Below are 27501 nucleotides of genomic sequence, written 5' to 3'. Positions count from 1 at the left end.
ATATCCGCTCTCCCCGGACCCCGCATTCACTATATCTGCTCTCCCCGGACCCCACATTCACTATATCCGCTCTCCCCGGACCCCGCATTCACTATATCCGCTCTCCCCGGACCCCGCATTCTCTATATCCGCTCTCCCCGGACCCCGCATTCACTATATTTGCTCTCCCCGGACCCCGCATTCACTATATCCGCTCTCCCCGGACCCCGCATTCACTATATCCGCTCTCCCCGGACCCCGCATTCACTATATCCGCTCTCCCCGGACCCGACATTCACTATATCCGCTCTCCCCGGACCCCGCATTCAGTATATCCGCTCTCCCCGGACCCCGCATTCACTATATCCGCTCTCCCCTGACCCCGCATTCACTATATCCGCTCTCCCCGGACCCCGCATTCACTGTATCCGCTCTCCTCGGACCCCGCATTCCCTATATCCGCTCTCCCCGGACCCCGCATTCACTATATCCGCTCTCCCCGGACCCCGCATTCACTATATCCGCTCTCCCCGGACCCCGCATTCACTATATCCGCTCTCCCCGGACCCCGCATTCACTGTATCCGCTCTCCTCGGACCCCGCATTCCCTATATCCGCTCTCCCCGGACCCCGCATTCACTATATCCGCTCTCCCCGGACCCCACATTCCCTATATCTGCTCTCCCCGGACCCCACATTCCCTATATCTGCTCTCCCCGGACCCCACATTCCCTATATCTGCTCTCCCCGGACCCCACATTCCCTATATCCGCTCTCCCCGGACCCCACATTCACTATATCCGCTCTCCCCGGACCCCGCATTCTCTATATCCGCTCTCCCCGGACCCCGCATTCACTATATCCGCTCTCCCCGGACCCCGCATTCACTATATCCGCTCTCCCCGGACCCCGCATTCACTATATCCGCTCTCCCCGGACCCCGCATTCACTATATCCGCTCTCCCCGGACCCCGCATTCACTATATCCGCTCTCCCCGGACCCCGCATTCACTATATCTGCTCTCCCCGGACCCCACATTCACTATATCCGCTCTCCCCGGACCCCGCATTCACTATATCCGCTCTCCCCGGACCCCGCATTCTCTATATCCGCTCTCCCCGGACCCCGCATTCACTATATTTGCTCTCCCCGGACCCCGCATTCACTATATCCGCTCTCCCCGGACCCCGCATTCACTATATCCGCTCTCCCCGGACCCCGCATTCACTATATCCGCTCTCCCCGGACCCGACATTCACTATATCCGCTCTCCCCGGACCCCGCATTCAGTATATCCGCTCTCCCCGGACCCCGCATTCACTATATCCGCTCTCCCCTGACCCCGCATTCACTATATCCGCTCTCCCCGGACCCCGCATTCACTGTATCCGCTCTCCTCGGACCCCGCATTCCCTATATCCGCTCTCCCCGGACCCCGCATTCACTATATCCGCTCTCCCCGGACCCCGCATTCACTATATCCGCTCTCCCCGGACCCCGCATTCACTGTATCCGCTCTCCTCGGACCCCGCATTCCCTATATCCGCTCTCCCCGGACCCCGCATTCACTATATCCGCTCTCCCCGGACCCCGCATTCACTATATCCGCTCTCCCCGGACCCCGCATTCACTGTATCCGCTCTCCCCGGACCCCGCATTCACTGTATCCGCTCTCCCCAGACCCCGCATTCACTGTATCCGCTCTCCCCGGACCCCTCATTCACTATATCCGCTCTCCCCGGACCCCGCATTCACTATATCCGCTCTCCTCGGACCCCACATTCACTGTATCCGCTCTCCCCGGACCCCGCATTCACTATATCCGCTCTCCCCGGACCCCGCATTCACTATATCCGCTCTCCCCGGACCCCGCATTCGCTATATCCGCTCTCCCCGGACCCCGCATTCACTATATCCGCTCGCCCGGGACCCCGCATTCACTATATCCGCTCTCCCTGGACCCCGCATTCCCTATATCCGCTCTCCCCGGACCCCGCATTCGCTATATCCGCTCTCCCCGGACCCCGCATTCGCTATATCCGCTCTCCCCGGACCCCGCATTCGCTATATCCGCTCTCCCCGGACCCCGCATTCGCTATATCCGCTCTCCCCGGACCCCGCATTCCCTATATCCGCTCTCCCCGGACCCCGCATTCACTATATCCGCTCTCCCCGGACCCCGCATTCACTATATCCGCTCTCCCCGGACCCCGCATTCACTATATCCGCTCTCCCCGGACCCCGCATTCACTATATCCGCTCTCCCCGGACCCCGCATTCACTATATCCGCTCTTCCCAGACCTCGCATTCACTATATCCGCTCTCCCCGGACCCCGCATTCACTACATCCGCTCTCCCCGGACCCCGCATTCACTACATCCGCTCTCCCCGGACCCCGCATTCACTGTATCCGCTCTCCCCGGACCCCGCATTCACTATGTCCCCTCTCCCATGATGGAACATCCATTCCCCCATCTCCTGTGTGATGAATGAGGCGAGGATTTGGACACTTCTGGTTGCAGTCTCCGCTCGATCGGCTGCTTTGGGGAGCGGAGGAGGAATCGGGGGTCTAACAGAGTGGAGATCTATGAGTAAGGCCTGAATAGGCTGAAATGCGTTGGCTCTGTTTGGACCCTGTGTACGAAAAAAAGAGAAATTTCACTCATCCTCACCTGACTGCCGACTTTTTCTACAAGGAAGGTCTCCATAAAGAGGACCTGTCACTACCCAAAGCTATCACAAGGGGTCTCGCACGCCGGTGTAAACAGTGATGGCACCACACATGCCGCGTATCGCCACGAACATCAGAACGAGATCCTTCTAGGGCCCGAGCTCCCGTGTAACTAAACTGAGAACCTGGTGAAGGCTTTGACAGCGCCACCTCCGGATAACGTTCGGCACCATTTTTTGCCGCCGTTTCACAGGCGTGTGCAGTTTTGGATTTTGACATGTTTGGTATCTATTTACTGGGCAGAACGTTACATTTTACTAACCTTTTGGGTGTTATATATTGTGTTTGCGTGCACTAAAATTCACGGAAGTCTATATAAGCCTGAAAATTTGTGTTTGATAGACAGCTGCGCAAATTTTGCGTGACCACCATTTCATTGTCCAGGGCTTCTGCTTCTAGAAAATACGACGGTTCTTCAAACATTCTCTGCACTTTTCATTAACACATATATATACTATATTGCCAAAAGTATTGTCCCCTCATCATGTGATTCAGGTGTTCCAATCCCCTCCCAATCATATCACGTGATTCATGTGTTCCAATCCCCTCCATATCATGTGATTCAGGTGTTCCAATCCCCTCCATATCACGTGATTCATGTGTTCCAATCCCCTCCATATCATGTGATTCAGGTGTTCCAATCCCCGCCCAGTCATGTGATTCAGGTGTTCCAATCCCCTCCCAATCATGTGATTCAGGTGTTCCAATCCCCTCCATATCATGTGATTCAGGTGTTCCAATCCCCTCCATATCATGTGATTCAGGTGTTCCAATCCCCTCCATATCATGTGATTCAGGTGTTCCAATCCCCTCCCAATCATGTGATTCAGGTGTTCCAATCCCCTCCATGGACACAGGTGTATACAATCAAGCCCCTAGGCATGCAGACGGCTTCTACAAACATTGGTGAAAGAATGGGTCGCTCTCAGGAGCTCAGTGACTCCAAGCGTGGTCCTGTGATAGGTGGCCACCTGGGCAATAAGTCCATCCGTGACATTTCCTGGCTACTAAATATTCCACACTCAACTGTTAGTGGGATTATAACAAAGTGGAAGCCACAGAGAACAACAGCCACTCAGCCACCAAGTGGTAGGCCACGTCACATGACAGGGCGGGGTCAGCGCATGCTGAAGCGCACAGTGCGCAGAAGTCACCAACTGTCTGCAGAGTCAATAGCTAAAGAACTCCAAATTTGGTGTGGCCTTCAGATGAGCCCAACAACAGTGTGTAGAGAGCTTCATGGAATGGGTTTCCATGGCCGAGCAGCTGCATCCAAGCCTTCCATCACCAAGTGCAATGCAAAGCGTCAGATGCTGTGGTGTAAAGCACGCCGCCACTGGACTCTAGAGCAGAGGAGGCGTGTTCTCTGGAGTGACCAATCACGCTTCTCTGTCTGGCAATCTGATGGACGTGTCTGGGTTTGGCGGTTGCCAGGAGAACGGTACTTGCCTGACTGCATTGTGCCAAGTGTAAAGTTTGGGGGAGGGGGATTATGGTGTGGGGGTGTTTTTCAGGAGTTGGGCTTGGCCCCCTAGTTCCAGTGAATGGAACTCTTAAGGTGACATTTTGGACAATTTCATGCCCCCAACTTTGTGGGAGGAGTTTGGGGATGGCCCCTTCCTGTTCCAACATAACTGCCCACCAGTGCACAAAGCAAGGTCCATAAAGACATGGAGGAGCCAGTTTGGGGTGGAGGAACTTGACTGTCCTGCACAGAGTCCTGACCTCAACCCCATAGAACACCTTTGGGATGAATTAGAGCGGAGACTGCGAGCCAGGCCTCCTCCCCCGACATCAGTGCCTGACCTGACAAATGTGCTTCTGGAAGAATGGTCCAACCTTCCCATAGACACCCTCCTAAACCTTGTGGACGGCCTTCCCAGAAGAGGTGAAGCTGTTATAGCTGCAAAGGGCGGGGCCAACTCAATATTGAACCCTACGGACTAAGACTGGGGGGCCATTAAAGGTCATGTGTGTGGAAAGGGCGGGGCCAACTCAATATTGAACCCTACGGACTAAGACTGGGGGGCCATTAAAGGTCATGTGCGTGGAAAGGGCGGGGCCAACTCAATATTGAACCCTACGGACTAAGACTGGGGGGGCATTAAAGGTCATGTGCGTGGAAAGGGCGGGGCCAACTCAATATTGAACCCTACAGACTAAGACTGGGGGGCCATTAAAGGTCATGTGTGTGGAAAGGGCGGGGCCAACTCAATATTGATCCCTACGGACTAAGACTGGGGGGCCATTAAAGGTCATGTGTGTGGAAAGGGTGGGGCCAACTCAATATTGAACCCTACGGACTCAGACTGGGGGGCCATTAAAGGTCATGTGCGTGGAAAGGGCGGGGCCAACTCAATATTGAACCCTACAGACTAAGACTGGGGGGGCATTAAAGGTCATGTGTGTGGAAAGGCCGACGGCCCAATACTTGGGGCAATATAGTGTATATGGGGGGGAGGGGACAATATTTGGGGCAATATAGTGTATATGGGGGGGGACAATACTGGGGGCAATATAGTGTATATGGGGGGGGCGGGCAATACGGTGTATACAGTGGGGATCGAAAGTTTGGGCACCCCAGCTAAAAATGTGTATTAATGTGCATAAAGAAGCCAAGGAAAGATGGAAAAATCTCCAAAAGGCATCAAATTACAGATTAGACATTCTTATAATATGTCAACAAAAGTTAGATTTTATTTCCATCATTTACACTTTCAAAATAACAGAAAACAAAAAAATGGCGTCTGCAAAAGTTTGGGCGCCCTGCAGAGTTAATATCTTGTACTGCCCCCTTTGGCAAGTATCACAGCTTGTAAACGCTTTTTGTAGCCAGCCAAGAGTCTTTCAATTCTTGTTTGAGGTATCTTTGCCCATTCTTCCTTACAAAAGTCTTCCAGTTCTTTGAGATTTCTGGGCTGTCTGTCACGCACGGCTCTTTTAAGGTCTATCCATAGATTTTCAATGATGTTGAGGTCAGGAGATTGTGAAGGCCATGGCAAAACCTTCAGTTTACGCCTCTTGATGTAATCCCCCATGGATTTCGAGGTGTGTTTAGGATCATTATCCATTTGTAGAAGCCATCCTCTCTTTAACTTCAGCTTTTTCACAGATGGCATCAAGTTACCATCCAAAATTTGCTGAAATTTTATTGAATCCATTTTTCCTTCTACTCGTGAGATGTTCCCTGTGCCACTGGCTGCAACACAACCCCAAAGCATGATTGATCCAACCCCATGCTTCACAGTTGGACAGAGGTTCTTTTCATTAAATTCTGTGCCCCTTCGTCTCCAAATGTACCTTTGCTCATTCCGGCCAAAAAGTTCAATTTTAACCTCATCGGTCCACAGAACTTGTTTCCAAAATGCATCAGGCTTGTCTATATGTTCATTTGCAAAGTTCAAACGATGATTTTTGTGGTGAGGACGTAGAAGAGGTTTTCTTCTGATGACTCTTCCATGAAGACCATATTTGTACAAGTATCTCTTTATAGTGGAATAGTGACCACAACTCCAGTGTCTGCCAGATCTTTCTGGAGGGATTGTGCAGTCAAACGTGGGTTTTGAATTGTTTTTCTCACAATCCTGCGAGCTGTTCTGTCTGATATTTTTCTTGGTCTTCCAGATCTTGCTTTAACTTCCACTGTTCCTGATGACTGCCATTTCTTAATTACATTCCGAACAGAGGATATTGACATCTGAAAACGCTTTGCTATCTTCTTATAGCCTTCTCCAGCTTTGTGAGTGTCAACTATTTTCAGTTTCAGTTTTCTAGACAACTGCTTAGAAGAACCCATGGTGCTGATTGTTGGGGCAGATGAGTCTGGGCATTTAAAACCTTTGAGATTGACATCACCTGGTCTTCCCAGACGATGATTGAGAACAATCCATGACACTGGCAGGTCTCAGCCTGGCAAAGGGGGCAGTGCATGCTAGAAATTCTGCAGGGTGCCCAAACTTTTGCAGACGCCATTATTTTGTTTTCTGTTATTTTGAAAGTGTAAATGATGGAAATAAAATCTAACTTTTGTTGACATATAAGAATGTCTAATCTGTAATTTGATGCCTTTTGGAGATTTTTCCATCTTTCCTTGGCTTCTTTATGCACATTAATACACATTTTTAGCTGGGGTGCCCAAACTTTCGATCCCCACTGTATGTATAAAAGTGCGGACACTTTGTGAAGAATTCTCATATATAATGTTTGGAGATTCTGAATCATTTTCCAGCAATAAATGCTGATATGAGACGTGTGAGAAGTTCCCCCGGATGGTAGATGGTAAATCTCTCCCCTGCTGGCAACTTTATATACTAACAGCCAGGCATGCGCAACTCTGTGATTGCAAGAACTGAAATCCAGTAAATGAAAGGGGCGTGGCCGGGACAGTCAGGCTGGACTGAGGAAAGACTAGATGATGCTGGACGTCCTCCAGCCAATAAATTGGAATGTTTAGCACAGCCTGTCTCTGGCCGCGCCCCCCTTTTATTCATTGGCTTTCAGTTCTTGCAATCATGGAGGCTCAGCATCACATGCGGGAATAGCAACGCAAATATAGCCTGCCTAGGAACACCCACTCCTCCAGACTGACACCCACCCATTAAGACTTTTTGATATTTGTATAACTCCTCCTAAGAGAGGGTTGAGGGATCTTGAGAGGGGTGCTGCGATGGTTTCAGTTAGCTATGTACAACCCCCTTCTGGCCACTCCCACCAGCCGTGATCTGCCTGCAATGCATAGAGAAGCACAGAGACCTAGTGACTATGTCACTGGGTCCAATATAGGAAATGTAATGAAAACCAGCTTTATTTAAAAACGTTAGCAGCATTCAAAGATCTTAAATTCAGCAAATCATCACCGAATCAACATCACGTGTGGGTAATAACTAGGGTGGTCTGCATGCAAATACAACCTGCCTGGCACCTGTCCATCAAGGCATTTTGATATTTGCATAACTCCTCCCAAGAGCCAGCCCACTTTCTACATCAGGCTTGAGGGCTCTTGAGAGCAGCATTGAGGCAGCCCCTCCCATCCGCCTGCATTGTGTAAAGAAGCACAGAGACCCAGTGATGACATCACTGGATCTAAAACATAGTGACAAATGCTGGAGGAAAGCGAAAATGATGCTGGACGTCCTCAAGCCAGGACTTCCTCCTTCTGGTCTCAGAGATACAGCAGGAAGTGAGAAGAAATCTCTCCAATGTCAGAGGAAATCACCGCCATTGGATTTCCCCTCTCTCCTTTTTTAGATTTCACTTTCTAGTGATCAACAGAGAGGATGAATCTCCCCAACGAGGTCCCTCAACCATGCATTTCTGGTTTCTTCACCCATCCACCTCCGGGCTCTTCACCCACCTGCTTTTGGGTCCCTCACCCATCCACTTCTGGGTTCTCAACCATGCATTTCTGGTTTCTTCACCCATCCACCTCCGGGCCCTTCACCCACCTGTTTCTGTGTCCCTCGCCCATCCACTTCTGGGTTCTCAACCATGCATTTCTGGTTTCTTCACCCATCCAACTCTGGGCCCTTCACCCACCTGCTTCTGGGTCCCTCGCCCATCCAGTTCTGGGTTCTCAACCATGCATTTCTGGTTTCTTCACCCATCCAACTCTGGGCCCTTCACCCACCTGCTTCTGGGTCCCTCGCCCATCCAGTTCTGGGTTCTCAACCATGCATTTCTGGTTTCTTCACCCATCCACCTCCGGGCCCTTCACCCACCTGTTTCTGTGTCCCTCACCCATCCAGTTCTGGGTTCTCAACCATGCATTTCTGGTTTCTTCACCCATCCACCTCCGGGCCCTTCACCCACCTGCTTTTGGGTCCCTCACCCATCCACTTCTGGTTTCTCAACCATGCATTTCTGGTTTCTTCACCCATCCACCTCCGGGCCCTTCACCCACCTGCTTTTGGGTCCCTCACCCATCCACTTCTGGGTTCTCAACCATGCATTTCTGGTTTCTTCACCCATCCAACTCCGGCCCCTTCACCCACCTGCTTCTGAGTCCCTCACCCATCCAGTTCTGGGCCTCTCAACCCAGAACTGGATGGGCAGCAAAGACCTGACTGGGGTTCTGACCCTTCCTCGCCCCTATCAAAACTTTAAAAAAAAGGAAAGTTTTGCCTTTAGATCCCTTGGAATTATGAGATTGGGCAATCACCGCCATTGTGTCTCCGCTCTCCACTCATACGACGTTGGCCTATCTGATCTTCTAACCACAAAAAGGGAAAAAGAATTGATTACATTATCAGAAGGAAAATGCCAAACGCGGTGCCAGCCGGCGTATCACAATCCGGGCCGACAGATATGGAAACCAAACAAGTCACACCCGGCTGGGGCGGCGATATTTGAAGATTCTTTCCAATGTTTTGACCGCCAGAAGAATAACCGAGCCGGTGACACGGCCCACGCTGATCAGATAATCGGATCCGCGACGATCGGGGGTTAACTGTGCGGTGAGCTGTTCAAACAGACGTCCCGGAATTCAGTGATGTGTAACCAAAAGATAAAGTTGCTGTACATTGTAAACATCCAGGAAAATCTCCCCCCCCCTCTCGTTGTATGGCAGGTCTGGCTCTGCAATCTGTACTGAAAGGCTAATTCCGGGTCCCTGATCTTAGGTCCCTCACTTAATCAATTCCGGGCCCTTCACGCACCTGCTTCTGGGTCCATCACCCATCCAGTTCTGGGCCTCTCAACCATGCATTTCTCGTTTCTTTACCCATCCACCTCCGGGCCCTTCACCCACCTGTTTATGGGTCCCTCACCCATCCAGTTCTCGGCTGCTCAACCACACATTTATAGGTTCTTTACCCATCCACCTCCAGGCCCTTCACCTACCTGCTTCTGGGTCCCTCACCCATCCAGTTCTGGGCTTCTCAACCACACATTTCTGGTTTCTTCACCCATCCACCTCCGGGCCTTTCACCCACCTGCTTCTGGGTCCCTCACCCATCCAGTTCTGGGCCTCTCAACCATGTATTTCTGGTTTCTTCACCCATTCACCTCTTGGCCCTTCACCCACCTGATTCTGGGTCCCTCACCCATCCAGTTCTGGGCCTCTCAACCACGCATTTCTGGTTTCTTCACCCATCCACCTCCGGGCCCTTCACCCACCTGCGTCTGGGTCCCTCACCCATCCAGTTCTGGGCCTCTCAGCCATGTATTTCTGGTTTCTTCACCCATTCACCTCTTGGCCCTTCACCCACCTGATTCTGGGTCCCTCATCCATCCAGTTCTGGGCTTCTCAACCACGCATTTCTGGTTTCTTCACCCATCCACCTCTGGGCCCTTTGCCCACCTGCTTCTGGGTCCCTCACCAATCCAGTTCTGGGCCTCTCAACCATGTATTTCTGGTTTCTTCACCCATTCACCTCTGGGCCCTTCACCCACCTGCATCTGGGTCCCTCACCCATCCAGTTCTGGGCCTCTCAACCACGCACTTCTGGGTCCTTTACTCACCCAATTCCAGGTCCCTCACTCACCAAATTCTGCCCTCCTCCATCCACTTCTGGGCCCCTCATCCACCTGCTTCTGTGCCCTTCACCCATCCACTTCTATGCCCCTCACCCATCCATTTCTGGATCACTCACTCACCAAATTCTGCCCTCCTCCACTTCCAGGCCCCTCACTCATCCACTTTAGAGCCTTCTGCCCATCCACATCCAGGCCCTTCACCCACCTGCTTCTGGGTCACACACCCATCCAATTCTGGGCCTCTCAACCACGCACTTCTGGGTCCTTCACCCATCCAATTCCAGGTCCCTCACTCACCAAATTCTGCCCCCTCCATTCACCTCTGGGCCCCTCACCCACCTGCATCTGGGCCCCTTATCCATCCACTTCCAGGCCCCTCACTCACCAAATTCTGGCTCCCCCTCCACCTTGTACTCCATTGACATTTCCTCCAGCTCTGTAACTGAAGGTCTGTACCGGGTCCAGGAGGAATAGTCTGCAAGAGCCAGAGCATTGCACCCATGGGGATTTTCTCCCTTAACCACCCCATGGTGGTTCCCATAGATTTACCAATAGAGAGACAAGTTCAATATGCCATCATGACAGAGGGACATGCAGACATCAGCAGAGCACAAGTGTAATGACATCACCACACTTGTATTCCATTGACATTTCCTCCAGCTCAGCAACTGAAGGTCCATACTGGGGGTTGTAGGAATAGTCTGCAGGAGCCAGAGCATTGTACTCATGGGCATTTGCCCCCTGGAGTGCCCTGTGGCTCCCATAGATCTGTGAATGGAGAGACTATAAGTCCCATGTGTCACCGCAGCACAGAGACTCCTAGATCTCAATGGAGCACAAGCGTGATGACGTCACCACACTTGTACTCCATTGATATTTCCTCCAGCTCCGTAACTGAAGGCCTGTACCCAGGGGATGGTGGAATAGCCTGCAGGAGCCAGAGCATTGTACTCATGGGCATTTTCCCCCTGGAGTGCCCTGTGGCTCCCATAGATCTGTGAATGGAGAGACTATAAGTCCCATCTGTCACCGCAGCACAGAGGCTCATAGATCTCAATGGAGCACAAGTGTGATGACGTCACCACGCTTGTACTCCATTAATATTTCCTCCAGCTCCGTAACTGAAGGTCTGTACTGGGTTCTGGAGGAATAGTCTGCAGGAGCCAAAGCATTGTACTCATGGGGAGTGCCCTGTGGCTCCCACAGATCTGTGAATGCAGAGACTACAAGTCCCATCTGCCACCGCCGCACAGGGACTCTTAGATCTCAAGCGTGATGCACAAACACAAGGAAGCCACCATACATGCATTCCATTAATATTTCCTCCAGCTCCGTAACTAAAGGCCTGAACCCAGGGGATGGCGGAATAGCCTGCAGGAGACAGAACATTGCACACCTTCCATTTGCAATGCCTGCATTTATATATTTATTTTTGCTAAGGGTGGAAGCCGACTAACAAGAAGCTTGGCATAAAAAAACCTTTGTGAGAAACTTCCAACGGAAGCTCCTGCTCTCGGCTCCCTGCCCCAGGAAGCGATGCGACCATAGATGGGAAGTGCAGCTTCCACTTGAGGCTTCTCACACAGGCCTATAAGATTAGAAGGAAAGGCCGGCATTAAAAAGTAGATTATTTTTCTTCTAAATGTAACAGAAGAGTAAAATCCTATTTCATATCTTGGAAGATCAGGCTTGTCTTTGATTTCCCATGATGCAATGTGCATGTGTCGCTAGCAGGTCACAGAGGTGCACGCCTTATATTAGGATGCACAGGGGCTCCTGCCCAGGGGCAGACTGACAACTCATGGGGCCCCGGGCAATAGGGGATCATGGGGCCCCTGTGTCCTTGCCCAAACTCAAAAAAGCCTATGAAAAAGGTACCAGGGGAATCTCATGGGGCCCCCTACTGACCCCGGGCCCTCAGGCAGTGCCCGAGTTTCCAAATGGTCAGTCCACCCCTGCCTGAGCTGCAGCGCAGAGCAGAGTCGTCCTTTGCCTACTGACCCCCCCCCCCGAGGTTCACGGAGGACGACCTATGATAAGTCGGCGCTGTTTATCACCGATAACGCGCTAATCCCGGTGACACAGGTACAGTTCAAACATATAAGCCAGCTCAAGCTCCAAAAAGCAATTTCGTCTAATGAGACGGCGCAGGAAACCGGCATTTCTGCACCACATACGGAGATCAGTGGATGACCTGGTGACCCCCCAACGCGTTGCCCCGGGAACGCCACCCCACCGGGATTTTTTAATAAATCAGAATACGTCTCCTGTCACTTGGTGTTCTTATTTCTACATTCCTGAATGATCTCTGCTAGTTATTTTCCATATCTCGGTTATTTTCATCTGCCAACCGCGACGTCTCGCCGACCGTCACCAGAACTCCAGAATGAGCGCAGCGCAGCACGCCAGCACAGGGTAATAAGGCAGAGATAGGGCGCCGTGTGCGGGAGCCCAGAGGAGCCGGGAAGATAGTCTGTTGATGTTCCGCTTTATAAAAGTTTAGAAAGTGATACTTTACTAAAAGTGGAGCGTGCAAAATCTGGTGCAGCACTGGAACCAATCGGCTTGTTTTATGGTCAAAGCTTCATGGAACAAGCTGAAGTCAGAAGCTGATTGGCTGCCGTGCGCGGCTGCACCAGATTTCACACTCTCTAGTTTTAGCAAATCAGCCCCTTTGTGTCTTTTTATAACGTAGCTCTGCGTCAATTATCGACTCATTCAATGTATCAAAATACACTATAATGTCAAAAGTATCGCTCCGCCGGCCTTCACACGCACATCAACGCTAATGGCATTCCAGTCTCAGTCCGTAGGGTTCAATCTTGAGTTGGTCCACCCTCCAAATTATTATTATACAGGATTTATATGGCGCCAATAGTTACAGATCAATACAAAAGGGTTAGGAGGGCCTGATCCTGGGAGCTTACAATCTAAGAGATCCCAATCATGTGATTCAGGTGTTCCAATCCCCTCCATATCATGTAATTCAGGTGTTCCAATCCCCTTCATATCATGTGATTCAGGTGTTCCAATCCCCTCCCAATAATGGGATTCAGGTGTTCCAATCCCCTCCCAATCATTGGATTCAGGTATTCCAATCCCCTCCATATCATGTGATTCAGGTGTTCCAATCCCCTCCCAATCATGGGATTCAGGTGTTCCAATCCCCTCCATATCATGTGATTCAGGTGTTCCAATCCCCTCCATATCATGTGATTCAGGTGTTCCAATCCCCTCCATATCATGTGATTCAGGTGTTCCAATCCCCTCCAATCATGTGATTCAGGTGTTCCAATCCCCTCCATATCATGTGATTCAGGTGTTCCAATCCCCTCCATATCATGTGATTCCGGTGTTCCAATCCCCTCCAATCATGTGATTCAGGTGTTCCAATCCCCTCCCAATCATGTGATTCAGGTGTTCCAATCCCCTCCATATCATGTGATTCAGGTGTTCCAATCCCCTCCATATCATGTGATTCCGGTGTTCCAATCCCCTCCATATCATGTGATTCAGTTGTTCCAATCCCCTCCATATCATGTGATTCAGGTGTTCCAATCCCCTCCAATCATGTGATTCAGGTGTTCCAATCCCCTCCAAATCATGTGATTCAGGTGTTCCAGTCCCCTCCCAATCATGTGATTCAGGTGTTCCAATCCCCTCCATATCATGTGATTCAGGTGTTCCAATCCCCTCCATATCATGTGATTCAGGTGCTCCAATCCCCTCCATGGACACAGGTGTATACAATCAAGCCCCTAGGCATGCAGACGGCTTCTACAAACATTGGTGAAAGAATGGGTCGCTCTCAGGAGCTCAGTGACTCCAAGCGTGGTCCCGTGATAGGTGGCCACCTGGGCAATAAGTCCATCCGTGACATTTCCTGACATTTTTTAATAAAAATATATTTTTATCATATTGTGAATTGCAGTTTTCCCTTTAAATATATTTTGGTAAGCAATTAATTGGGATGATAACATAACCTTTATCATCTGCTGTAGTAGGCACAGGTGGTTTAACAATTGAAATAATTTGTATTTACTGTATTTTCATAATCGTATTGATTTTTTAAGAATTTTGCTTGTAGTATCTATCTGGAAGGATTGATATTAAGTGTTTGACTTCATTATACCAATGACTGATACATTTTAAAATATTACAGCTGGCGTTTTCTCTTTTGATATATATATATAAAAAAAAAAAAAAGTTTAGTAAAATAAACACGATGGTGGCATTAAATGGCACCCGATGGCTACAGAAGCTGCTTTTAACCATCCTGGACCTGTTCTTGTGCCAAAACCCACCATTCTTTTGCCTAAATTTTTATATTTTTAAAGAAAGAAAGAAAGAAAGAGAGAGAGAAAGAAAGAGAGAGAGAGAGAGAGAGAAAGAAAGAAAGAAAGAAAGAAAGCAAGAAAGAAAGAAAGAAAGAGAGAAAAGAAAGAAAGAAAAGAAAGAAAGAAAGAGAGAGAGAGAGAAAGAAAGAAAGAAAGAAAGAGAGAAAAGAAAGAAAGAAAGAAAGAGAGAGAGAGAAAGAAAGAAAGAAAGAGAGAAAAGAAAGAAAGAAAGAAAGAAAGAAAGAAAGAAAGAAAGAAAGAAAGAAAGAAAGAAAGAAAGAAAAAAGTGAAATAAAGACCACCATGAAATAATGGTTGGGGTCATTGACTTGTCTACAAATTGTCCCTACTATGTGCATGTACAGTATATGTGAGACAGGGACCTTAGATTGTGAGCTCCTTGGGGGACTAATGTGAATGTACAATACATAAAGTGCTATATAAATTGTCGGCACTTTATAAATAGCTATAATAAACCCAAAATATACCCAACTCCAAACCCTGTCAAGTAGATTTCTGTGTTCCTGAAAATGGCAGTTGCTTGGCTGTTATGCTATCATCTCCGCTTTCAGTAGTCTTTTTTGGGGACTTAGCCTTTGAAAATATAATTTGTAAAAACTTTTAAAAAAAATTATTTTTGAGAATTTTTAAAAACTAACACGTATCGTTTTTTTTTTTCAGCTGTCATTGTGGCTTCAGGGGCCCCTAACAGAACAATAATCCTCTTCTCTGGACCTCCACAAACTGCTCCTGCTGAAGTGCGATTAAGCGCATATGGATGGAACCACTCGGAGAGATGTAAGTTCCACGCAGGAAATGAAACAGATCTTTGAAGGCTTTCCATGCTCGGTGGAACAGGGCAGGCTTGTCCATTGTCAGTGGATTATACTGAAAGGACGGGGCTGGTTCTGCTGGCGGGATCGTCCCTTGCTGGGGTTTTTTTTTTTGTTTCAGCTTAGAGAAGGATTCCATCTTTCATCTCTTGGCCAAATGTTCCTCTTATTCAGGTGGCATCACAATGAGCATGGCGAATGCCCAACACTGCAGCTGGGACAATGCTGCATGGCACTTTGTGTACCAAGAGTGCTCTATAGGAGAGCAGTCCTTGTTGATCAAAAAGACTCAGCTGGTTTTAGCCTCCAAGTGTTTTTTTGTAAGACAGTCGGTGCCAAATGCACTGTTTGTGTGACTGGGCCCACTGGGATCTGAGAGTTGGGTTGGTGACCTTTCTGCTATCAACGTAGAACTGGACACTAACTTTTAGGGAAGTGGGAGGCATTCTACGGGATGTCTTGTCTGTTACCCTAAACCAGGGATCTCCAAACCTTCTAAACCAGCCATTCTCAACCAGGGTTCTGTGGATCCCTAGGGTTCCTCCAGGGGTGGCTAGGGGTTCCTTGAACTGTGGCTAACTGACCTCCCATCTGATGGTGCCTGATTAGTCCCAAGGTCCAGCTCCACTTGGCAGAGCCAGTGGCAATACTGCAAGGGTATCAAAATAGCCACCCCTGTAGGGGGGCATTCTTCCTATATACTACAACCACTGTACGAGGGATTTTACCAATGACCCCCAATAGATTAATCTCACTAGGGGTTCCCTGAAACCTGAAAATTATTTCAAGAGTTTTTCTGAGGTAAAAAGGTTGAAAAAGGCTGTTCTAAACAAAGGACAGTTAACAGTCTTTCAGACTTTGGGAGGGTTGACTGTGGCCAAAGGCAGCAGAAAATGCCCCAGCATCAAGGGGAGTAAACAATGCTTCAGGCTTTGTGGTCAGTGGGAGTAAAAAACAGCATCTGTGGTCAATAGGAGGGGTAGTGGTAACCCATAATTGATGTTAATGGGAGGAATAGATCGCCTGTTGTTGGGTGTCATTGGGAGGAATAGAGTCTCTGTTGTTGGGTGTCATTGGGAGGAATAGAGCCCCTGTTGTTGGGTGTCATTGGAGGAAATAGTGCCCCATTGTTGGGTGTCATTGGGGGAATAGTGCCCCATTGTTGGGTGTCATTGGGGAAATAGTGCCCCATTGTTGGGTGTCATTGGGGGAATAGTGCCCCATTGTTGGGTGTCATTGGGGGGAATACTGCCCTGTTAATGGGTGTCATTGGGGGGAATACTGCCCTATTGTTGGGTGTCATTGGGGGGAATACTGCCCCGTTGTTGGATGTCATTGGGGGGAATACTGCCCCGTTGTTGGATGTCATTGGGGGGAATACTGCCCCGTTGTTGGGTACCATTGGGGGGAATACTGCCCTGTTGTTGGGTGTCATTGGGAGAATATTGCCCCATTGTTGTGTGTCATTGGGGGGAATAGTGCCCCGTTGTTGGGTGTCATTGGAAGGAATACTGCCCTGTTGTTGATTGTCATTGGGAGGAATAGTGCCCCGTTGTTGGGTGTCATTGGAAGGAATACTGCCCTGTTGTTAGTTGTCATTGGGAGGAATAGTGCCCCATGGCTGGATGTTATTGGGAGGTATAGTGCCTCTTTCTTGGGTTTCATTGGGAGGAATACTGCCCTGTTGTTGATTGTCATTGGGAGGAATAGAGCCCCATTGTTAGATGTCATTGGAAGGAATACTGCCCTGTTGTTGGGTGTCATAGGGAGGAATAGTGCCCCGTTGTTGGGTTTCATTGGGAGGAATATTGCCCCATTGTTAGATGTCATTGGGAGGACTAGTGCCCTGTTGTTGGGTGTCATTGAGAGGTATAGTGCCCTGCTGTTGGATGTCATTGGTTTTTATGGAAGAAATACTGTTCCATTGTTTATATCAGTAGGAGTATTTATGCCCCATTGCTGGTGTCAGTGGAAGGAAAAATGCCCAAGCCTAAAAAAAAAAAGTGCTTATAAATGGGTATCCTCTCACACTTGGGATTCCTACTACTGAATGGTCTTCTAAAACTCTTCACCCTTAACTTTACTCCTTATCTTGCCGATTTTAGAAACAAACTACAGTATTGTTGTGGGCAAACCAAAGTTTTTCAATTGATGGGGAGATGCAATATACACAAACAAACCATATTACCCCGTATTCTGTATCTCCTTTGGACTATCCCAGTCCACATACCCCATCATACTCCATGTCTACTCAATCTATCTTTTACAGTATGGACCTTCAGATCTGCCCGTATCAAACATTACATATTCCTCAGATGGAAACATTTCAGCGGAATGTCACTGCATGATATTAGGCTCTATCGAATTGCCTCTCTGATGAGAGCACTCAACCGGGACAGGAAAATCACAGCAAAGCAATGGATAGTGAGGGAACAAGTGATTTCCCCCTCCCTGCTGAACGAACTACTGTGGTGCTCTGAGCTTCCATCCCTGGACCATCACACCAACATCCAACCATAGCACCAACCTGGTGTATCTTCCAGTCACGCATTCACTGCCTATAGTATCTCAGAATCTTCTTTTCCCCCTTATTTCTTGTGTTAGGAAACCCCAAAATTTATTTTTTACTGTCTATGTGAAGGAAAACAAATTATGGGCACCTCAAAAACTCTAGGAACTTGGCTTGGATGGCTGAACATATGAACACGTTACAAGATCCTGACTGTATACCTCTGCCACCTTCCCCGGGACTTTCAGTTGTCCCTACCAATTGCCCATCTTTTTCAACATCCTGTGCTTCAGTTTGAGCAGGAATATTAAATCGCTGGTCAAGTACAACATGCGCCAACCCTTACCTACAAAATGCTTCTCTTAGAGACATTTCAAACCCCTCTCCCCTTCTTAGATCACTGAGAACAAGACCTCCAAACTTCTCCCTCACCAGATCAAAAATATTTATGACTTCCTACCAGTCCTCTATCAGTAATAAATACCAGAAATCTGGGTACAAAATTGTGACTGCTGGTACGGCACCCGTTCCATACTGAGCTCCATTTACCCCTTGGTGCCCGAATCTTGCTGGAGATGCAGCCTGGAACCGGGTGACATGCTCCATATCTTCTGGTACTACCCAGCCTTGCAGACTTTTTCCACACAGATACACATAATTGTTGAAATTTTTATAGACCTTCCTCTACCAAAAGACCATTTTGCCATCTGCACTAAAACACAGTCCTCATGAAATCCTATAAAAATGGGTTATAATCCACCTGGTCAATGCAGGACAATCCTGTATCACAGCACTGTGGAAGTCTACGGCAATGGCTTCCCTGTGTGGAAGACAAACTGATGGAGTACTTGACCAGCTCCCTTAAGGGTACAAACTCCAAGTATCAGACCACTAGGTTTTATTGGATGGGCTTCTCAATTACAGATGAATACAAACAACTATGGGGCAACCTCATCTCAACTTTCTAAAATACCCTCTGACACCGACGCCACCTAACCGCCTCATTGGCCTTCTCCCCCACATACCTATTTTTCTCACTATTTGACCATGCTAAGGCTTTCAATGTCTTCTGTTCTATTCTGCTTTGATGCCCCTACATTTTCCCATCATGCAGTGGGGACAGGGATCCTTACGGACGTATCTTTTATCTCCCTTCCTCCTGTTCCATTCCACACCTTGCACTGTCATATGCACCCACTATCCAACCTTACCATTAGCAGTTCCCCCCCTAGTTCTGCCTCTATCTCCTTATTTTCCCATGTCAAGAAATAAACATCTGGCAGAACCAGAACAGACCATAACTGTGTCAAAGGGAACTACGTTATCCTACGTGGTATCTGTATGTACCAGGGGCGGACTGACCATTTGGAAACTCGGGCACTGCCCGAGGGCCCGAGGTCAGTAGGGGGCCCCATGAGCTGCCCCTGGTACCTTTTTCATAGGCTTTTTTGAGTTTGGGCAAGAACACAGGGGCCCCATGATCCCCTATTGCCCGGGGGCCTCATGAGTTGTCAGTCCGCCCCTGGTATGTACTGACTTGACTTCATTGGATAGCACACTTGTCATAACTCATCTGTGGAATATTCATGTATTATTTCATCCTCACTACAAACACACAAGGTGTTGGTGACCCTTAGACCTCCTCATTCAATTGCATTGTAAATTTCCTGATGTTTCTTTTAAAAAATAAAGCATAAAAAATGTATGGCAGGACTCAGAAGTTAATGCTGAGTACTTTCAGGTTACAAGACTCTCAATCTGTGTGAAAGATAACCAAGCCCCAAGGGGGACCCTATGGGGATTCCCTTAAACTCCATGGCTAGTGGGAGATTGGTGCTTGGTCTGGAGTTGGTGCTTGGTCTGGAGTTGGCCTTTAGTCTGGAGTTGGCCTTTGGTCTGGAGTTGGTCATTGGTCTGGAGTTGGCCTTTGCTCTGGAGTTGGCCTTTGCTCTGGAGTTGGCCTTTGCTCTGAAGTTGGCCATTGGCCTTTGGTCTTGAGTTGGTCTTTGGTCTTGAGTTGGCCTTTGGTCTTGAGTTGGCCTTTGGTCTTGACTTTGGTCTGGAGTTGGCCTTTGCTCTGGAGTTGGCCATTGGCCTTTGGTCTTGAGTTGGTCTTTGGTCTTGAGTTGGCCTTTGGGCTTGAGTTGGCCTTTGGTCTTGACTTTGGCCTTTGGTCTGGAGTTGGCCTTTGCTCTTGAGTTGGCCATTGGCCTTTGGTCTTGAGTTGACCTTTGGTCTTGAGTTGGTCTTTGGTCTTGAGTTGGCCTTTGGTCTTGAGTTGGCCTTTGGTCTTGACTTTGGCCTTTGGTCTGGAGTTGGCCTTTGGTCTTCGATCCGCCCTTCCTGCTAATGACCTGGAAGTGACATGTAAAATGTAATTTCCAGGTCCTAGTGTCAGTGTCCCCAGAAGGTCTGTTCGGGCAGAAACGAATGGATCGCGATCTGCATTCCATTAGATTCATTGGCTTCACATGTTACATATTGCTGCGTACGCCAGAGTGAGAGCAATATTTCTAGGCCCATTAGTCGTAGTATAAACTGATGACCTTTTAAAGCATTGCCTATGGAAAATATAGGGTACTAAAGTTTGTCGTCGTTTCACAGGTGCACACGATTTTAAGGCTTGACATGTTGGGTATCTATTTACTCCGTGCAAGCTCATTTTTTTAATAGTTTACCAAAAATGTGGGTAATTTATTGTGTGTGCGCGCCCTAAAATTAACTGTAGTGTAAAGTTGACTGAAATTTTGAGTTTCATAAACCTAACCTTTCTCACCTCCCTCTCTCATTCCCCCCTTACCTCCCTCTCTCACCCCCCCCTTACCTCCCTCTCACCCACCCCACCCCTTCTTACCTCCCTCTCTCACCGCCCACCCCTCCTATCTTTCACCCCCCCTCTCTCTCACCCTAACCTCTCTCACCCCTCCTCTCTCTCACCCCCCACTCACCCCCCTCTCTCACCCCCCCCCCCCTCGCTCACCTCTCTCTCTCACCTCCCTCTCCCACCTTCCTCTCTCACCCCCCCTCTCACCCTAACCTTTCTCACCTCCCTCTCTCACCCCTCTCTTACCTCCCTCTCTCACCTTACCCCCTTACCTCCCTCTCTCACCCCCCCTTACCTCCCTCTCTCACCCCCCCCCCTTACCTCCCTCTCTCACCCCCCACCCCTCCTCTCTCTCACCTCATCTCTCCTCTACCTCAGCCCCCATTTCTCACCCCCTCTTTTTCTCACCCTAACCTTTCTGACCTCACTCTCTCTTTTAGAAAATTATTGGGGTGGAGACACCATGTTTTACCGCACCAGGTGACACCAACCAGGGGCAGACTGATCATTTGCGAACTGGGGCATTGCCCACGGGCCCGGGGTCAGTAGGGGGCCCCATGAGATGCCCCTGGTACCTTTTCATAGGCTTTTTTGAGTGTGGTTTGAGTGTGAGCGAGGACACAGGGGCCCCATGATCTCCTATTGCCCGGGGGCCCCATGAGTTGTCAGTCCGCCCCTTACATCAACCCTAGTGACGGCACTGCATTGTTGGCTGGAGATATGCTGCAGAAGGCAACAGGAAACTGGGAAGATGTTACATGAGGCTGGTAGAGATCAATGCTATTACCCTAATCATTGTTCCCACTACAGACTGCTGAGGTTCAGGGGCCACACATCATATACCAAAGGGCCGCAGGGCTCAAGGGTGTCTTCTTTCAGGAAATATATGTTTGGGGGATTTTAGTAATCTTCAGGCCAAAAATGATTTTCTTTAAAAAAAAGTGTGCAAAACACACAAAGACAGCCACTAATTGGAGCCTACACAGGGCTGCGGTTAGACGTCGTGGCAGCAGACTGAGGAATAGGTGAGTATGTGCAGCTGCTTGGGTCGGCAGTTTGGTGAACCCGGCGTTTTGCCCTGCACAGGAAAGCACGGGGTCACTCTCAGTTGTGTATTTGGCCGGAGTCTGGTTTTCATGGAACCAGCGAATGTATTTCCAAACAGCCGGGATGGTCACACGGTTCATCTGCTTATGCATTTCGCAGCAGTTTCCTTGGCTTTGCGAGTCGATTCGCCATCTCGGCTACCCTGGAAAAAGTGAATATTTAACAATGTAAGACAAGACTGATGGGAGCCGCAGAGAGCCCCCCGTCGTCTGCGTGATTCTGGAAGGTTGGACTGTTTCCCCCCCCCCGGGCGTCCAGACCTAGTGTGAGCGCCGGACTCTGTGTGCCAGCCGGAGGAAAGGGGTGACCCCGGTGACAGCACCCTCGGCCCCGGCAAAGATCCCGTTTCAGTGACTGCTTCATTTAGCTGAATTTTATGTGGCTGTGCTGCCAAAAGGGACATTCAGTCCTTGACTTTGGCACGGTGCGCCTCCTCTCCTCCTCCCATGGTAAACAACTCTCCGAATACGGAAAAGGGAAAAAAATCTGCTAGGATCTCTCCTCTCTGTGGATGTCATTTCAATTTATTTTTTTCCTCCTTTCGAGCCGAAAGCCATCGGAATCTTCAGTTTTACGCGTTGCATCTGCCCAGTCTGTCCAAACTGCGACTCCCGTGGGGGGGCGTAACGGAGGCCGTGCGTCTGCTGTGGGGCTCAGGAGCAGCGCAGGGGGTCCCAGTCACTAAGTGCATAGTGACTCAATAGCGTTTGGCAAGCGATTCGTATAAAATGATTGTGCTTAGAGGTTCTGGAAAATGAGGCGCCGGATCCGACGCCGGGTCACTTTTACTGCGCGGAGCAAAGTCTGCGCTACACAGAATAATAACTTGGAGGAAGCAGAAAGCTCCTTGAATTAGATCTGCGGGTTATAGATGACAAGAGTGCCGTACGAATGGTTCTAGAACCCAAACATATTTAGATCATAACAAAAAGTGACGCGTTTCGGGGCTCAAAAACGTTCCCTTCATCAGGACTTAAAGGGTAACTCCATTCTCGTGGGGAAAAAAATAGCAAGTAAAAAGAACATAATAGAATATGCAATTCCCATACATATTGTCAGAAAATTTCATTAGAAATTACATTTCCTTTTCAATCTGCGGCGTAATTTTCTACAAAATGTACTATGGCCACCTGGAGGCGCTCTGTACACAGATGGTGTATGGTCTGCCCCCCGGAAATGTCATTTTCTGCTTGTGTGATTGGCTGGTTGATTTCCCCAGAAGCGCATGGATGGTCTATGTGCAATGCATTATGGCGGCATTTATTGTGAATGCATTGCACAGTAGAGTGCAGCGCAATGCACATTAGGGGGCTCATTCACACCAGGGCAGGGGCGGACTGACCATTTGGAAACTCAGGCACTGCCCGAGGGCCCAGGGTCAGTAGGGGGCCCCATGAGATGCCCCTGTTACCTTTTTCATAGGCTTTTTTGAGTTTGGGCAAAGACAGAGGGGCCCCGTGATCCCCTATTGCCCGGGGGCCCCATTATTTGTCAGTCCACCCCTGCACCAGGGGCCTTGGGACTGTGCAGGGCAGCCTTGCTCAGTGCATTCCCAATGCAAGTCAAGGCAAAAGGTCCTGTTTCCTGGTTGCAGATTCCCTACCACCATGTGGCACGCAGTATGATTTTGAGTGCAGCGTGGTGCAACGCAATCCACCCCATCATACTGTGCTGTGGCCAATGAACTTAAAGGGTAACTCCACTTTTGTGGGAAAGAAAATTGGCAAAGAAAAAAAATATACCGTATAGAATTGCCACATATTGTTATTAAAAATTACCTTTCCTTTTTAATCTACAGATCTGTAATTTTCTGTAAAATACAATATGGCCACCTGGAGGCGCTCTGTACACAGACGGTATACAGAACCCCTCCCCCAGAAACATCATTTCCCGCTTGTGTGATTGGCTCACCGATTTTCCCAGAAGTCTGCAGTAAGATACAAATCAGACTTTGGGCATCCCCTGCAACAAGAATGTCATCTAAAAGGGATGCAGACCCCGACACTTTCCTCACTAGAACCCTGCAGGTGCAGGTGCAGCAGCTGATTGATAATGATCAAGTCGCTCCCGTTCACATTCACTCTGCACATGGACACAGAGAAACAAACAGACATTTCTTCAGAATGACAAAAAAGTCGGAATCTGCTACAAAGTGTTACAATCCCTGCAATGTACAGAGATCACCCAGAGGGGGAGGGGATTTGTTTTCTCAACAAAAGCGGAGTTGCCCTTTAATTCTGTGTTCTTTTTTCACCTTTTCCCCAGAGGTGTGGAAATGCAGCCGGGCAACTTTTTTTTTGTTTTTCCCCAGCAAAGATAAATGAACTTCATATACATTTTAATGCTCCGATTCTCCTCTGCGGTCAGTAAATGAGCCGTGACGATCAGCAGTGGGTTGTGACAGGCGAGTGTTATCGCTCCGAGTCCGATATTAAAACGCGATACGATTTACCCCGCGTGCAGGCCGGGTCTTGTCTACGCCGTGTATCTGCATGGTGCGCAGAGCGCAGCGCGGGGCGGGAAGGCGGAGAAACCCGCAGGAGGTATGCAGGAGAGGGGGAGAGGGTTAATCATCTTACAGTCGGAGGAAAAGAAAAGGAAAAAAATACATCTGTACTTATGCTGGTAATCCTCGCAAATACAAATCAGCTCATTCCGGGGAGGATTGTTAACCCTTTCAGACTAGATATATATATCACACGCTGTATGGCCCCAAGTATTGGGCTGCCGGCCTTTCCACGCACATGAACTTTAATGGCCCCCCAGTCTTAGTCCGTAGGGTACAATATGGCGTTGGCCCCCCTTTCCACACACATGACCTTTAATGGCCCCCCAGTCTTAGTCCGTAGGGTTCAATATTGAGTTGGCCCCGCCCTTTCCACGCACATGACCTTTAATGGCCCCCCAGTCTTGGTCCGTAGGGTTCAATATTGAGTTGGCCCCGCCCTTTCCACACACATGACCTTTAATGGCCCCCCAGTCTTAGTCCGTAGGGTTCAATATTGAGTTGGCCCCGCCCTTTCCACGCACAGGAACTTTAATGCCCCCCCAGTCTTAGTTCGTAGGGTTCAATATTGAGTTGGCCCCGCCCTTTCCACACAAATGAACTTTAATGGCCCCCCAGTCTTGGTCCGTAGGGTTCAATATTGAGTTGGCCCCGCCCTTTCCACGCACATGACCTTTCATGGCCCCCCAGTCTTAGTCCGTAGGTTTAATATTGAGTTGGCCCCGCCCTTTGCAGCTATAACAGCTTCAACTCTTCTGGGAAGGCCGTCCACAAGGTTTAGGAGGGTGTCTATGGGAAGGTTGGACCATTCTTCCAGAAGCACATTTGTCAAGTCAGGCACTGATGTCGGGGGAGGAGGCCTGGCTCGCAGTCTCCGCTCTAATTCATCCCAAAGGTGTTCTATGGGGTTGAGGTCAGGACTCTGTGCAGGACAGTCAAGTTCCTCCACCCCAAACTGGCTCCTCCATGTCCTTATGGACCTTGCTTTCATGTCATGTTGGAACAGGAAGGGGCCATCCCCAAACTCCTGCCACAAAGCTGGGGGCATGAAATTGTCCAAAATGTCGCCTTAAGAGTTCCCTTCACTGGGACTAGGGGTTCAAGCCCAACCCCTGAAAAAGACCCCCACACCATAATCCCCCCTCCACCAAACTTTACACTTGGCACAATGCAGTCAGGCAAGTACTGTTCTCCTGGCAACCGCCAAACCCAGACACGTCCATCAGATTGCCAGACAAAGAAGCGTGATTGGTCCCTCAAGAGAACACGGCTCCTCTGCTCTAGAGTCCAGTGGCGGCGTGCTTTACACCACGGCATCCGACGCTTTGCATTGCACTTGGTGATGGAAGGCTTGGATGCAGCTGCTCGGCCATGGAAACCCATTCCATGAAGCTCTCTACGCACTGTTGTTGGGCTCATCTGAAGGCCACACCAAGTTTGAAGGTCTTTAGCTATTGACTCTGCAGACAGTTGGCGACTTCTGCGCACTGTGCGCTTCAGCATGCGCTGACCCCGCCCTGTCATGTGACGTGGCCTACCACTTGGTGGCTGAGTGGCTGTTGTTCCCAGTGGCTTCCACTTTGTTAAAATAACACTAACAGTTGAGCGTGGAATATTTAGTAGCCAGGAAATGTCACGGATGGACTTATTGCCCAGGTGGCCACCTATCACGGGACCACGCTTGGAGTCACTGAGCTCCTGAGAGCGACCCATTCTTTCACCAATGTTTGTAGAAGCAGTCTGCATGCCTAGGGGCTTGATTGTATACACCTGTGGTCATGGAGGGGTTCAGTAGGGTTGAAGTCACGTAGTTGAATTAGAAGACCTGGCTCACCATTGGTGTTCCAATCCATACGAAAGGTGTTCAGCAGAGTTGAGGTCACGTAGTTGAATGAGAAGACATGGCTCACCATTGGTGCTCCAATTCATACAAACGGTGTTCAGTAGAGTTGAGGTAAAATAGTTGAATGAGAAGACCTGGCTCACCAATGGTGTTCCAATTCATCCCAAGTGTGCCCAGGTTGAGGTCAGCGTTCTGTGCAGGACACTCAACGTCCTCAAAACCAAACTGTGGCTCAGTCTTGCTGTAACAGAAAAGGGTCTTACCTCTGTTACCACAAGGTTGGAAGAGCACAATTGTCTACAATGTCTTGTATTAACCGGACCCTTCACTTGAGACACCTGAACTCAAAGACATTGTAGACAATTGTGCCCTTCCAACCTTGTGGTAACAGTTTGGTGAAGACCCTTTTCTATTCCAGTATGACTGTCCCCTGTGTACAAAGCCAGCTCCATAAAGACATGGTTTGACCAGTTTGGTGTGGAAGAACTTGAGTATCCTGACCTCAACCCTACTGAGCAGCTTTGGAATGAACTGAACATGTTACTTCTCACTCAGCCAAAATAACATTTGTGAGGTCAAGAATTGATGATGGATGAGAAGACCTGGCTCACGGTCGGTGTTCTGATTCTGTGCAGGACACTCAACTTCCTCAAAACCAAACTTTGGCTCGGTCATGCTGTAACAGAAAAGGGTCTTCCTTGTTACCACCAGGTTGGAAGAGCACAACTGTCTACAATGTCTTTGTATGATGATGTATTAACAGGACCCTTCACTGGAGACACCAGAACTCCATGATTTGGAGGGACCCCCATTATTTGGCGATAAAGTGTGTATATTCATGGGTTTACCAAGTGAGCTACAGGTGTTGATTGGGCGGGGATACGGATAAAGGCCAAGGAAGGATAAAGGCTAAATCCACAGTCACGGGATCAAATCCAGCCAGAATCCTTCCAAGTGAGATTACTAATTAGAGGGAAACCGAGAGGTCAAAGACCCCGTCACAATTTTCTTAGAGCTACCAAACCACACAAGTACTTCGGGCAAATGCTCCTAATTGCCCGACTCCGAGTCCTGAACTTGCATTGGCCATAAGGACCTGACGGCAAGAGAGACATATCCCAAAATATTAGCAGGAGTCTTCCGAAACATCCAGAGCTTTTCCTCATTCCATCTAACATCTGTGAGAGATTTGTCACTTCCAAACCTTCCCAGCAGACAGTGCGGGTCAACTCTGTACAAGAAATTGGCCCCCCCAGGCCAGCTCCCGGCTCCCATCCATCAAAGCAGCGGTTACATTAGCAATCATCTTGCAGCGGCAGCAGAGGTGTCATCATGACCTGGGCGGCTGTGCCTGAAG

At 49.1% G+C, this 27501-nt stretch overlaps 1 long non-coding RNA gene across 1 annotated transcript in view; it reads left to right on the top strand.

The window, feature by feature from the left end:
• LOC149434298 (uncharacterized) overlaps nt 1-27501 on the top strand; it is a 122628-nt gene that overhangs the window by 68388 nt on the left and 26739 nt on the right. Inside the window, exon 2 of the long non-coding RNA XR_016308772.1 lies at nt 15204-15320. This is a non-coding gene — a long non-coding RNA (uncharacterized LOC149434298). The remainder of the gene's footprint in view (nt 1-15203; nt 15321-27501) is intronic.

Source organism: Staurois parvus, unplaced genomic scaffold, assembly GCF_062004578.1.
Source record: "Staurois parvus isolate SC_StPar_1 unplaced genomic scaffold, SC_StPar_1.0 ptg001783l, whole genome shotgun sequence".
NCBI classification, from domain to species: domain Eukaryota; kingdom Metazoa; phylum Chordata; class Amphibia; order Anura; family Ranidae; genus Staurois; species Staurois parvus.
Note: the sequence above shows the minus strand (reverse complement) of the source record. Positions and strands in the feature narration are given on the sequence as shown.